Here is a 13,515-nt window from a genome sequence, read left to right as displayed (position 1 = left end):
GGCAAACTCTTTAAAAACAATCCTTCCTCAATTCCTTGGTTCCTCTGCTATTAGCAGAAGAAAGGTATTGTGAAAACAGCGCAAGCTGTGCAGTTGGACAGAGGTGGACTTGAACCCAGTTGCCTGCCTTGGAAAGTCCCTTCACCTCTATGTCACACCATTCATTTGTCAAAAGTGGATAAGAGATGTAAGTGCATGTGTTTTTGTGTATATGCATGTCTACACGTATGTGTACCTCGTGTATGGGTGCACACCAGCCAGCACGTGTGCATGCCTGCGTCTGTGCTTTTGTGTATGCATGTGTATCTGTGTGTGTAAATGTATGTAAGTGCATGTGTGTTTGTGTATATACACATCTACACATGTATGTGGCACATGTGCATCTGAATATGTGTGTGTGCATGTCTGTGTGTACATAAGGATGTGAATGAGTGTGTGTCCTTACGTATGGGTGCACATCCGTGTGTGTGTGTGTCTGTGTTTCTGCATGTGCACGTGTCTCCTCTTTGGGAGACGAGAAGCCCAATAAATGAGGTGAAGGATAATGGATGCAAAATACTTTTGAACACTGCCCATTCCTTCACATGCGTAGTGAGGGAGTGTTAACATTCACGTTCAGGATGAAAAGCCGTTTTGACTGATCTCCCCCACACCTTCCCCTCTCCCTTTGCTTCCCTTAAGTTCTCTAATTGTCAGCTCTGTCCACACAAAGAGCAGTGGATCCCAGCAGCATGTAACCTTCCCTGACCAAGTTGCTTGAGAAAGCCAAGTTTTCTGGTTGATGGAAGATCACCTCTCTTTAATTACCGTTTTGAAAATTACATTTTGGATGGAAATCTCTGCAAAACTCACTCTGTTCTTTGATACTTTGGATGGGGGCCCTTGAACTGAATCTCAGATCTATCATTATGAGCATCACTAAGTTTCCAGAGAGATGAAAGGGTCTGCACAAGGGGTGTTTCCCACACACAGAGTGGCCCCAGAGTGCTCTGGTTTTGACATTAGTGAGGCTTCTTCCAAACAGTCCTTTCTCTCCCTAGCCCACGAAGGCACCCACAGCCACCTTTATCTGCTTTTACCTGCAGCTGTTTGCTTCCCTCTCCCTTCTATTTGTTGCATCCAACCTGCAGACCAGGCCAGCTAACTACCTTTGTTAATACTGTGTGCAAAATCAGAGTAACTAGGCTCTGAGTGAGAGTCAAGAGTTGCTGGTTAAGATGAAGATTTTACAGCACTAATATCCTTGCTGTTATTGGTTGGCGGGTGGACAGTAAGAGTCCTGGTTCACCAAACTCAAAGAGCTGTGCCAGGCCAAACAAAGGCTCCATCTGCTTCATTCATTCATTCATTCATTCATTCATTCATCACAAGATTATAGAGCTCCAGCTACGTGACAGGTACTGTTCTCAGCACAGGGGCTCAGGGATGCCCAGAGGCTTTCTGGGTATCTGAGGCTTCCAGAGAGGTGAGCTGTGGAAAGGGATAGCTGAGGTGTTCCTGAATAAGACATGGGACCTGCCCTTAAGATTTTTGTCTTTTGGAGACAGGACACAGTGGACACACAAGGGCATATGGCAACACTCAGAGACACATGTACACACATGTATGTGTTGGCAAACACAAGCTCACACATCAGGCAGTGCAATAGGAGGGCTAAGTGTGGAGGGTAGTAGCCAGGCATTCGGGGCATCTAGGTGGGTTGAGGCAGGACAGGGAGGCCCCTCCCTACCTTGCCATCACCTCCCCTAATTCAGGTGAGTTTTTCGTGGCAAAGGACCAGGGAGAGTCAGGAGACCTGGAATCTAGTCCCTGTACCCCAAATGATGTCTGTGTGATTGTGACCTTTTTTTACATTTTTTAAATTGGTCTATAACTGACATATAACACTGTATTAGTTTTAGGTGCACAGCATAGTAATTTGATGTATGTTTATGTAGCAAAATGATTACCACAGTAAGTCTAGTTAACATCCATCACCACACATAGTTTTTAATTTTTTTTCTTGCGATGTGAACTTTTAAGATCTACCCTCTTAGCAACTTTCAGATATGCAAACAGCATTGTTAACTATCATCACCATGCTGCACACTATGTCCCTATGACTTACTTATCTTGTACCTGGAAGTTTGTACATTTTGACCACCTTCCTCCAATTCCCCCTCCCCCCACTCTCTCTGCCCATTTTTTAAACCGACTGTTTGATTGTGACCTGAATAATCCAACAATTCCCCAATCTGGGCCTTGGTTCCCCAGCTTAAAAATGATGAAATTGGACCAGATGATATCTGAAGCCCATTTGAGTTCAAACACTCTAATCTTTTGATTCTAATAATAGAATCTATCATAATAATCACCTTGTACTGAGTGTTTACCATATTCTAAGGGTCATATAACCATCTTATTTAATCCTCACTTTAACCCAGTGAAGCAGGTGCTACTTTCCCATTTTATAGATGAGAAAACTGAGCCTACAAGCAATTAAGTGGCCTATCCAAGATCACGCAGCTAATTAGTGTGAGAGCTGGGATTTAGATCCAGGCTGTCCAATCCCAGAGTCCATGTTCTTAACCACGGATCTGCTGGGCTTCTAACATCCTGTGATGTTATGGTTCTGGGGTCCTGTGTTCCTAACCATCCATGCCCCTCCATGCTTCCCCATGCCTTTACTTAGGGCCTTTGTTAGCAACATCTCAGACTTCATGAGGCGGTGTGGGAGAGAGGGAAGAGGAGAGCCAGGGCCTCCGTTGCCTTGGAACTCCAGGCGGGCTGGCACCCCAAGGTCCCCGGGCCCAGTTCCCCTGCACGTTCATCTGGCACCGGCTGGCAGATGGGTACGCTGGCCAGTCCTGCCAGCTTGCCAGCTGGCCCCAAGCACCTAGTGGCTGGCACCTCGGCCACTTGGATGGGCTGCCGGCCCCCCCTCACACAGGCATGCAGCTGGCAGTGAGAAGCAGACGGGTAGGCCGGTCGGGCCACTGGGTCTGCGATAAACTGCCAGCTGGCTTTGCTGTGCCTGGTGCCTTGGCACCTCTGGGCTGGCATCGGGGGGCAGGAGGGCTGACACTCTGGCTTCCTATGGATGGGCAGCTGGCACAGGCAGCAGAGAGGAGGGCTCCTCGGCCCCCTCCTGGCTGCCCCCTTAAATGTCCAGGGGCCTTGCCAATGGGAACTGAAGCCAGGTTCCACCCTATCGTCACCCTGAAGAGTCTGCAATGGGAGCGAGCTTCCTCTCCCACGCTTTCCATGACCTGCATCAATTTTCACAAGCTCTGGCCTCCCTGGGATGGGCCCCATTCCTGCGCTCTGACTCCCAATGTTCTAGCCTCCTTTGTCTGCTAGGGAAGGGGTGGACCCTGGCAGGCACTCCCAGTCCCTGCCAGCTCCTCTCTACCTCCCTCAAAGTCTGGCCACCTGTCCCTTTACAGCTTGGCTCAGGATCTGTGGCTGCCAGAAGACTGGGCCTATCGAGGGCTGGGATCCTGGTGAGATGCCATGTGAAAGCCAAAGAGATGTGGGCTCCAGTCCTGGCACATCCCCACGACTGCGGTAAGAACCTGGAGCCGCGCCTTTCCCTCTCTGGGCCTCGGTTTTCCCTTCACTTTTTTTCTCATCTTTCACTCTAAAGTGAAGAGGTCATAATAGAATACAGTCTCATCTTGGGGGTCCCTAGATAAACCTTAGTGAGTTCATTACCCCTGATATTTTATGCACAATCTCACGTGTTTGGGTGGTGTTATGGGTTGAATTGTGTCCCCCTGAAAGACGCTGAAGTCTTAGCCCCCAGGACCTGTGAATGTGATCTTATTTGGAAATTGGGTCTTTGCAAATGACTGAGTTAAGATGAATCATGAGGATGGGCCCTCATCCAAGAGGACCGTGTCCTTATAAAAGGGGGAATTTGGACACAGACACAGATGGAGGTAAGATGACGCAAAGATACAGGGAGAAGGCCACCTATGAGCCAAGGAACGCCTGAGGCCACCAGAAGATGGAGAGAGCAATGGAACAGATTCTCCCTCCCCACCCCTGAAGGCACCAACCTGCTGACACATTGATTTCAGACTTCCCACCGCCAGAACTGTGAGACAATACATTTCTGTTGTTCTAATCCACCCTGTTTGCGGTACTTTGTTACAGCAGCCCCCGGGCACTAATACAGATGGGCATAAACTTTTCTAAGAGACGGTCCATACATTTCACAAGGTTAGCAATGGGGGTCTTGACCCACCCCACCCCAACTCGGACCATTAAAGTCCTCCCCAATCCTGACATTCTAGAATTCTCCATAATGAAGTGAAAGGCACAGAAAAGCATGACAGCCAGGTTTGGCTCCCCAGGGGATGCTTTATTCAGGCAAAGGGAATTCATTACCCACGATTTCAGATTTGGAGGAACTTAATCAGGACTAAAGGCCAGCTCTCCTTTAATATCTAACTTTGCATGTGATATCAGAAGGCCTTGGTTCAAACCCCTGTTCCCTAATTTCTGGCTGGGAGACTGATTAAGCCTGTAGAGCCGCCAACTGGAAGGCAAATGAAAATGTGAATGAAGCAACTTTAAAAATTAATACTCCCTCATCCTATAATTCCACTTCTGGGAATGTTAATCTGAGGATACGTGTCAAATTACAGAAAAAGTTTTATTTAAAAAGGCATTTATGGGGGCTTCCCTGGTGGTGCAGTGGTTGAGAGTCTGCCTGCTGATGCAGGAGACACGGGTTCGTGCCCCGGTCCGGGAAGATCCCACATGCCGCCAAGCGGCTAGGCCCGTGAGCTATGCCGCTGAGCCTGCGCGTCCGGAGCCTGTGCTCCGCAACGGGAGAGGCCACAACAGTGAGTGGCCCGCGTACCGCCAAAAAAAAAAAAAAAAAAAAAAAAAGCATTTATGGGAGTGGTTGGTTTATACATTTTTTAAAAAAGCAAACAAGGAAATAGCTGTCTCTAAATGGAGTTTGGTGGTTTAGGATAGTCTCAGCTGCAGGTAATAGGCAACCAACTTGGATGCCTGCAAGGCTCAGGACATCTATTATCTCACCTCATGGGAAGCCCAGGGGGAGGGTGCACTGATGGGATGCCTCCAGGGGTCTGGATCTACTCCTCTGTGTCCATCCCTGCATGTCCACTTTGTCCCTGGTCTGGCTCTCCTCATGGACACAAGATGGCTACAGAAGTCTTGGCATCACTCTCTGATCAAGCCACCTGCAGAGAAAGAACAGGGGCAATGTCTCATGAATGCCTCTTTATAAAAGTCAATCAAGGACTTCCCTGGTGGTGCAGTGGTTAAGAATCCACCTGCCAGTGCAGGGGACATGGGTTCGAGCCCTGGTCCGGGAAGATTCCACATGCCGCAGAGCAACTAAGCCCGTGTGCTACAACTACTGAGCCTGCGCTCTAAAGCCTGTGAGCCACAACTACTGAGCTCACATGCCACAGCTACTGAAGCCCGCATGTTCTAGGGCCTGGTGCTGCAACTACTGAAGCCCGCGCGCCTAGAGCCCGTGCTCCGCAACAAGAGAAGCCACCACAAGAGAAGCCCGCGCACTGCAACAAAGAGTAGTCCCTGCTCACCGCAACTAGAGAAAGCCCGTGTGCAGCGACAAAGACCCAATGCAGCCAAAAATAAATAAATAAATTTATTTAAAAAAAATAAACAACAACAGTCAATCAACCTTTCCCAGAAGCTCCTATATCTCATCACCTGTGATTGTGCTGTGCACCCAGGTCTTAACCAACCCTGAAAAGACAAATGGGGTGACTGTGATTGGCATGGTCAGTCAGGGCCCACCTGTGAAGCTGGCGGTAGGTTACCTTGCAGGACAAGGATGGTGAATTTGGACTGTATCAGGAAGGAAAAGGTGGGAGTGGGACTGAATATCTGGTAGGCAATCACCAGGGAGATGATTAGCCATGGGACAGTGTGGTAGTCACTATCTGGTAGACTAGCAGCAATTTAAAGGTTAGAATTATGTTAAAATTAAAAGGCAAAATAATAAAAGGATATAAAATCTGAGACATACATGACAAGGGTTAATACCATCAGTGGAAAATGCATACTTGCAAATCAGTAAGACCAACACTCTGAGATGACTTGCAAAGATAAATATATAAGTAGGATATAAATATCCATTCAGTCCAGTGAGAAAAGGAAAACTGATATCACTGATAATCAATATATTTTGTCTGTAAACCTGTCCAGGTTTATAGAAACTCACCAGTGCTACTGAATTTTTGAGGAAATGATCACTCAAATGCATTGTTGCTGAATGCATGAATCAGTATAGCAAGATGGCCTTGAAACTGTGTCTGCTTTAGTTTTTTAATTGAGGCAAAATTCACATAACATAAAATAAAGCTTTTCAGAGCAGACAATTCTGTGGCATTTGGTACATTCACAATGCTGTGCGACCATGACCTTTATCTAGTTCCAAAGCATTTTCAACACCCCCAGAAGAAAATCCCATACTCATTAATCAATCACTCCCCTAACCCCCACCTCCCAGCCCCTGGCAACAACTAATCTGCTTTCTCTCTCTATGGATTTAGCTATTCTGGATTTTCGTATAAATGGAAACGTGCAATATGTGATCTTTTGTATCTGGCTTCTTTCACTTAGCATTGTTTTCTAGGTTCATCCATGTTATACTATACATCAATACTTCATTCCTTTTTATGGCTGAATAATATTCCATTATATATGTTGCTTTTTGACCCATCAATTTCACTTCTGGAAATTTATCCCAAGAAAATTATCACAAAGTGTGCAAAGAACAGCTGCCAGGATCTTCTGGAGATGTTATTTGGACAGCTGCAAGATGAGATTAAAGAAGTTATTTATGATTCATCTATATGATGGGATACTATGAAGGGGACAAGCGTTCGAGCCCTGGTCTGGGAAGATTCCACATGCCGCAGAGCAGTTATATTACAGTTATAGTACAGTAGAGTGTTTCATAATACTAGAAAACACTTATGACACATTGATGCTTTCTGAAAAGCAGAATATACAACTGCATGTTCTCGATAACCCAGTTTTCCTTCATTCTTTACATTACATAAAATATTTGTTACTTATGGAGCATCCACTGTGTGCCAGGCACTGTTCTAGGTGCTAAATATAAAGCAGTGATATAGACAGAAATTATTGACCTCAGGTAGCTTTCTACGTCATAGTGTGTATAAGTCTGGTAGTTGTGGTGGGGGGCAGTGGGGAATGAATAGGAAGTTGGGGGCCCCATGAAGGAAGGTAGAAGCAGGTTATACTCTTATGTGTTGAGAGTCTGGATGCATAAATAGGAAACAGCCTGGGTGGTGGCTTACAAGCAATCTTTATTTCTTTCTTTTCACGTGCACATAATGTCCACATCTTCTTCAATTAACATATGTGCTACTTTTAAATTCAGGAAAAAGAAAGCTGACTTGAAAGTGGTGGGCTTATTAAGAACTAGCTGCATTACAACATCAAAATGAATATAACAGAAATTTAAAGAAAACTGCACAATCTAAATGTTACAGAATCTATGCTTACAGAGATTTTATATATTTAAAAGCTGGTTAGAAACCCAGTTTTTGTATAGTGGTTGGCACATAGTGGGTATTCAATAAATACCTATTGGAGGAATGGTTTATTTTCCCTTTTACATCTTATGTTTTGTATTTTCCACATATTCCTCTGGAGCATTCAGTTCCTTTCTTTGTGAAACAAAACATCGTATTTTAAAAAAAATTTTAGGATTATAATATATTTGCAAGGTAAGTAAAGTTTAGCGTAAGGAGATAAATGAAACCAGGTTTGCACAGAGTGCTTTCTGCCTCATAGTAGGCCTTCTAGAAATGTTTGTTTCTACTTTTCTCCCTAGAGTGCTTTTAAAAAAGACCCTAGGGCTTCCCTGGTGGCGCAGTGGTTGAGAGTCCGCCTGCCGATGCAGGGGACACGGGTTCGTGCCCCTATCCCGGAAGATCCCACATGCCGCGGAGCCTGTGTGTCCGGAGCCTGTGCTCCGCAACGGGAGAGGCCACAGCAGTGAGAGGCCCGCGTACAGCAAAAAAAAAAAAAAAAAAAAAAAGACCCTATTTACAAGAGAAAATTGACTCCCATTGACTCCCATGCAACTGTTTTTCTCCTGCACATCTGTGACATAAATCATAGCCTTCTTTTTTTTTTTTGCGGTACGCGGGCCTCTCACTGTTGTGGCCTCTCCCATTGTGGGGCACAGGCTCCGGACGCGCAGGCTCAGCGGCCATGGCTCACGGGCCCAGCCGCTCCGCGGCATGTGGGATCTTCCCGGACCAGGGCACGAACCCACATCCCCTGCATCGGCAGGCGGACTCTCAACCACTGCGCCACCAGGGAAGCCCAATCATAGCCTTCTTGGAGAGCATCTTCAGAGCTCAAAACTCTCAGAATTGGAAGAAACCTTGAAGATTTCCCCATCCCATGCTTCATCGTCCCAATCCCAACTTATGAATAAGGAAACTGAGGCCCAGAGACGGGAAGCAACCTGTCCTAGGCCACACTGGTGGCCAGTGACAGAGCACGGATGGGAACTGTCTTAGTCTGATCTAGCTGCCATAACAAAATACTGCAGACTGGGCAGCTTCAACAACAGAAATTTATTTCCCCACTGTTTTGGAGGCTGGAAGTCCAAGATCAAGGTGTTGGCAGGGTTGAGTTCTGGTGAGAGCTCTCTTCCTGGCTTGCAGATGGCGACCTTTTCGCTGTGTCCTCACGTGGCCTTTCTTCTGTGTGCACACGGGGAGAGAGTCAGCTCTCTGATGACTCTTCCTCTTATAAGGCACCAGTCTTATTGGATCAGGGCCTCACCCTTATGACCTCATTTAGTATTTAACCATAATGACCTCCCTAAAGGCCCCATCTCCAAATACAGTCACATTAGGGGTTGCAGGTTCAACATAGGAATTTTGAGGGCACATAACTCAGCCCATAACAGGAACCCACTCCTCACTTCTCTCAGTTCGGTTCTTTCTACTAGGTCCAGCTTCCCCTGCCAACTAGAGCATGAAGGATGCTCAGGATACTATAAAACTTTATGCTCCTTAGGAAAGAGTGGGTTGTCTGTTTGGAGCCTTTGCCTTCCTTACCCCAAATCCACACTTCTGCTGGAGGCTGCCTTCATCCTTGCAAAGAGACAAGGTCTAGCGTCTAGTAGAAAAGCTCTAGAAGGTTCCCACTCCACCGTGACCCTCCAACAGTGGACTTTACAGAAGGAGACATGCCTGCTAGTGCATTTAACATTTCCCAAGGGGCCTCCTGGGCCAGCTCCTGCATTGGGCTCCAGGGGACAGAAACAAGCACAATTCTTCCTTCCTGTATCCAGACACCAGTGGAGGAGAAAGACACACAAACAGATGACATGTCTACGTGATGGAACAAAGGCCTGAGTCCCAGGGAGGCCAGTCTCAGGGGAGGGGCTGATGCTGTTTAGGGCAAACCTGGGTAGAAGCTTCCATGAAGGCAGTGACTGTAGGCCCATGTTCTTGAACTGAGGCCTGGACACCGAGATTGTACGCAGAACAGTGGGAACGTGCATTGTTCCTTGGGAGAGTATGCAATTTTTCACCTGATTGTCCAAAGGCATTTTAAGTCTCTCTCCCCCTCAAAGAATTTAAGAATCACTGTGTTATTGGATGAGGAAGCATTTCTGGTTGCAGAAGATCGAGTCCTTAAGAGTGGAGCATGGCAGGTGGGGGCAAAGTAAAAGAACAGACGGAGCTCACATCACTTACCCCTAGCTCTCTTCGGTCTGGGTAAGGGAAGAATTCCTGAAGCCCAGGGCTGCACTTCTCTTGAGTCTTGTTAACTCCAGAGATGGTCCTTTTGCTTCTCATGCTCTCCTTTAAGCCACTGATGGCCCAAGCATTCCTAGTGCCCTGTGTCCAGAGACCAGCCACATTCTCTGGAAGCTGGTTGGAAATGCAGAATCTTAGACCCCACCCCAAAATTGCTGAATCTGAATCTGCCTGTTACCAAGATCCCCAGGTACACGGCCAAGTGTGACAAGCACTGGCCTGGAGAACCCCTGTCACTCAGAAAGTTCACCTTGCGGCCTTCCCCTGGACAAGGTCAGATCAGCCCACCACACCTCCAAGCAGGCAGTACTAGCATGCCAAGTTGCAGAGGAGGAAACTGAGGCTTGGAGGAGGGGACGTGGATTGCCTGGTCAGAGGGCTGGTGGATCCTGGCCACACCAACTTGTCCACCACCCTGTAACCTCGAGGGAAGAGCCAGCAGCTCTGACCACCTGCCTGCTGCGCCCACCATGGGAGCCCTGCCGGGGAGACACAAGGAGGGAGTGGTCCACGCCCTCCATCCCTCCTGCCCACCCCGTGCATCCTCCCAATTCTCCAGTCATGTATAAAACATTCCCAGAAACCACTTACTCCTCATGTATTTTCCATGAAGCCAGGCCCAAGTTAAAATATATAAACATAAAAATACCAAGAAGCACTTTTAAAATAAGAAAGAAAAAAGGACATGTTTCATAAAATACCAAGAGACCCATCTCTGCACTCGCCCCCCTCCCAGGGCCGACGCCCAGGGTTGCTCTCAGCTCCCTCCTCTCCCCCTGCTTTTCTCTCCTCCCTTCACATCACCCCTTTCCTTCTCAGCTTCTGCCGTTCCCCTGTTTTCCTTTTCCTTTTTCTCTTCTTTCCTCTTTCTCTCTTTCCTTCTCTCCTCTCTGTTCCTGGGTCTTTTCTCTCCCTTCATTCACCTGTCTCTCTGGGTTTCCACCTGCATTTCTCTGCTTCTTCCTGTCTCTCTTCCTCTTTCTCTGTCTCACTGCCTTCCCAATTCCCTCTCTCAGTATCGCTCTGAGTTAGCATCTCCTGTTTTCTCCCTGCTGAGTGTCTGCCAAGGTCTCCTCCTGTTCCACACCCATGAAAACGGCTAAAATTAAAAGGAATGACAACGCTACCAAGATTTGGTGAAAATATGGAGTGACCAGAATCTCAGGCACTGCTGGTAGGTATGTAAAAGTGGATGCAGGCACTTTGAAAACAGTTTGGCAGTTTCTACTAAAGCTGAAAGTACATTTACCCTATGACCAGATATTCCATGCCTGGGTATATGCTGAGGAGAAAGGAGGGCTTATGTCCCCCACAAGGCATGTAGACGAATGTGCATGCCAGCGTTATTCAGAATAGCCCAAACCGGAAACCATCCATATGGCCATGGACAGGAGAGTGGCTGATTGGATTCTGGTTTATTTATATGCTGGAACACGGCACAGCAATAAAAAGAATGAACTACCGTTACATATCACAATGTGGACCAATCTCCAAAACTCTGGATTTTGAGAAAGAAGTCTGGACACAAAAGAGTGCATGCTGTATGGTTCCACTTAGAGGAAGTTCAAGAACCAGCAAAACTCATTGGTAGTCCAAGAAGTCAGAGAAGTGTCTGTCCTTGAAGCAGCCTGTATGACTGGAAGGGAACACATGAGAGCTTTCTGGGGGCTTTGGGAATGTTCTGAGTCTTGATTTGGGTAGAGTATGAATCTGGGTAAAATATTCATCCATATTACACTTAATACACTTAGTGTTCGTGCAGCTTATTGTATGTGAGTTTTACCTCAATGTAAAAATACAAAGAAAATGCTATCTATCCACAATGGAATACTACTCAGACATAAAAAAGAATGAAAGTTTGCCATTTGCAGCAACATGGATGGACTCGGAGGACATTACGCTAAATGAAATAAGTCAGACAGAGAAAGACAAATACTGTATGACATATACTGTATGGTATCACTTATATGTGGGATTAAAAAAAAAAACAACACCAAACTAGTGAATATAACAAAACAGAAGAAGACTCACAGATAGAGCGAACAAACTAACGGTTACCAGTGGGGTGGGGAGGGGCCACAGAGAGGTGTGGGAGTGGGGGGTATAAACTACTGGGTATAAGACAGGCTCAAGGATGTACTGTACAACACAGGGAATAAAGCCAATATTTTGTAATAACTGTAAATGGAAAGTAACCTTTAAAATTGTACTTAAAAAGTTTAATGTATATAAAGACAAAATAATGATATGTGGTATTGGTAATTATTATTATTGCCACAACAGGGAAATGGCTAAATGGCTTGTACCCAGGCCCAGAAGCTCAGATATGTTTCCAATCCCATCGATTAAAATGGGGATAGGCATCTGTGTCCCAGACATGGTCCTCATGGCTGAGAATCCACCTTCCTACTAGACCAGCTCAGGTCCTGGGCCCCCACAAACATCACCATCCCTGGGAGGGCCAACCACCCCAAGACCCTTTGCAAAGACCTGCCCCAGAGAGAAAATCTGTTTCCACTCAGTTCTCATACTCCAGGCATCTTTCTGATGCTTTGGGGTCTTTTTCCCCCCTGCTTCACCTGTAATGATTATGATTACGGTTTAACTCAACACTTACTCTGATAAACAAGTAGTTAATTAACAGCCCAAAACCTGAACCCAAGTTAATAAGAAGAGGGTGGCCTTGCTGGAAACCTCGGGGAAATCTTCCTGCCCATAGAGCCATCAGAACATGATTACAGCCAGTGGGGGAGACCAGAGGAGCTCAAAACTCCAGCCTGGGGACTCTGAAAAGGCCTTTATTTATGTTTTTCTTCTTTATTCGAGTCTTCCCAGGAGGGGAGGAAAACACAGAACCCAGTTTTTCTGTTTCAGCTGCGTGGGTGTCAGCCCAACACACACAGCCCTTGGAGGCAAACTAAAACCCGCTTATTTTCATTGAAGGGGAGGAACGGAGACCAGAGGGACTCGAGCGCTATTAGTTAAATAATGGTGCTTAAAAATGCATTGAATTTAGCTGCCTCCCTCCCCCCTAAAAAAATCTGGAATTTTCCTATTGAGGATACTTTTTTCTCCTGGTCCATGAATATTAATGTTCCTCTCAGAGAGATCTACTTGAAAAAAACAAGAATAAATTAAATACCTACAGATTTTTCTAATTCCTCTTTTTGGTGACATGCCGTCATTACATCAAATTACTGAGATGGGCCCGCTCCCCTTTTTTTTTTTTTTTTCTTTTTGGGTGAAAATTATGGAATATAAAGTATATGTAAATGGAGCAAAGGAGGAAAAAAAAAAAACCTGTGAAGGAAGAACAGGGGAAGGAGAGGCATTAGGTATTCTGCCCGCGTAGTAGTCAGCCAATTAATCAAGCGGTGGCGAGAAAAAGATGCAGAAGGGATGAGTTCGCCCTTCACGTTGATGGGGCCGGCGCAGGGCAACACCACGGCACCTGAGCTCACGGTTAGGCATGCAGAAAGGGATCATGGGAATATCTTCCTGTCTTTGTCTTTCTCGTGAAGGATGGAAAATGTCAAGCTGTTGTTTGGCTGGATTGAGGGGGGTGGGGGAGAGTCGAGGCGAATTCACAGTCTGGCAAGGCAAGGTTTTAACTCTTTGAGGATATCTCTGCCTCCCCTCCCTCCCCAGCCTCCAGCTCCACCTTCTTCTCCTTCTTCCAGCCCACCCCCCTCAGCACATCTGTAGGGAA

General features: G+C 46.5%; 1 protein-coding gene across 11 annotated transcripts in view; it reads right to left on the bottom strand.

Moving 5' to 3' along the window:
* LOC308626584 (uncharacterized protein) overlaps window positions 1–13,515 on the bottom strand; it is a 372,052-nt gene that overhangs the window by 217,991 nt on the left and 140,546 nt on the right. For 9 of the 11 annotated variants that reach the window (XR_014017269.1, XR_014017270.1, XR_014017271.1 and 6 more), the window contains exon 2: window positions 5,035–5,198. The exons of the other annotated variants lie outside the window; for them this stretch is intronic. The gene's annotated coding sequence lies outside the window, so the exon portion shown is untranslated. The remainder of the gene's footprint in view (window positions 1–5,034; window positions 5,199–13,515) is intronic. 11 annotated transcript variants of the gene reach the window in all.

The sequence above is a fragment of the Mesoplodon bidens genome (assembly GCF_964165515.1).
Source record: "Mesoplodon bidens genome assembly, chromosome: 13".
NCBI classification, from domain to species: Eukaryota; Metazoa; Chordata; class Mammalia; order Artiodactyla; family Ziphiidae; genus Mesoplodon; species Mesoplodon bidens.
Note: the sequence above shows the minus strand (reverse complement) of the source record. Positions and strands in the feature narration are given on the sequence as shown.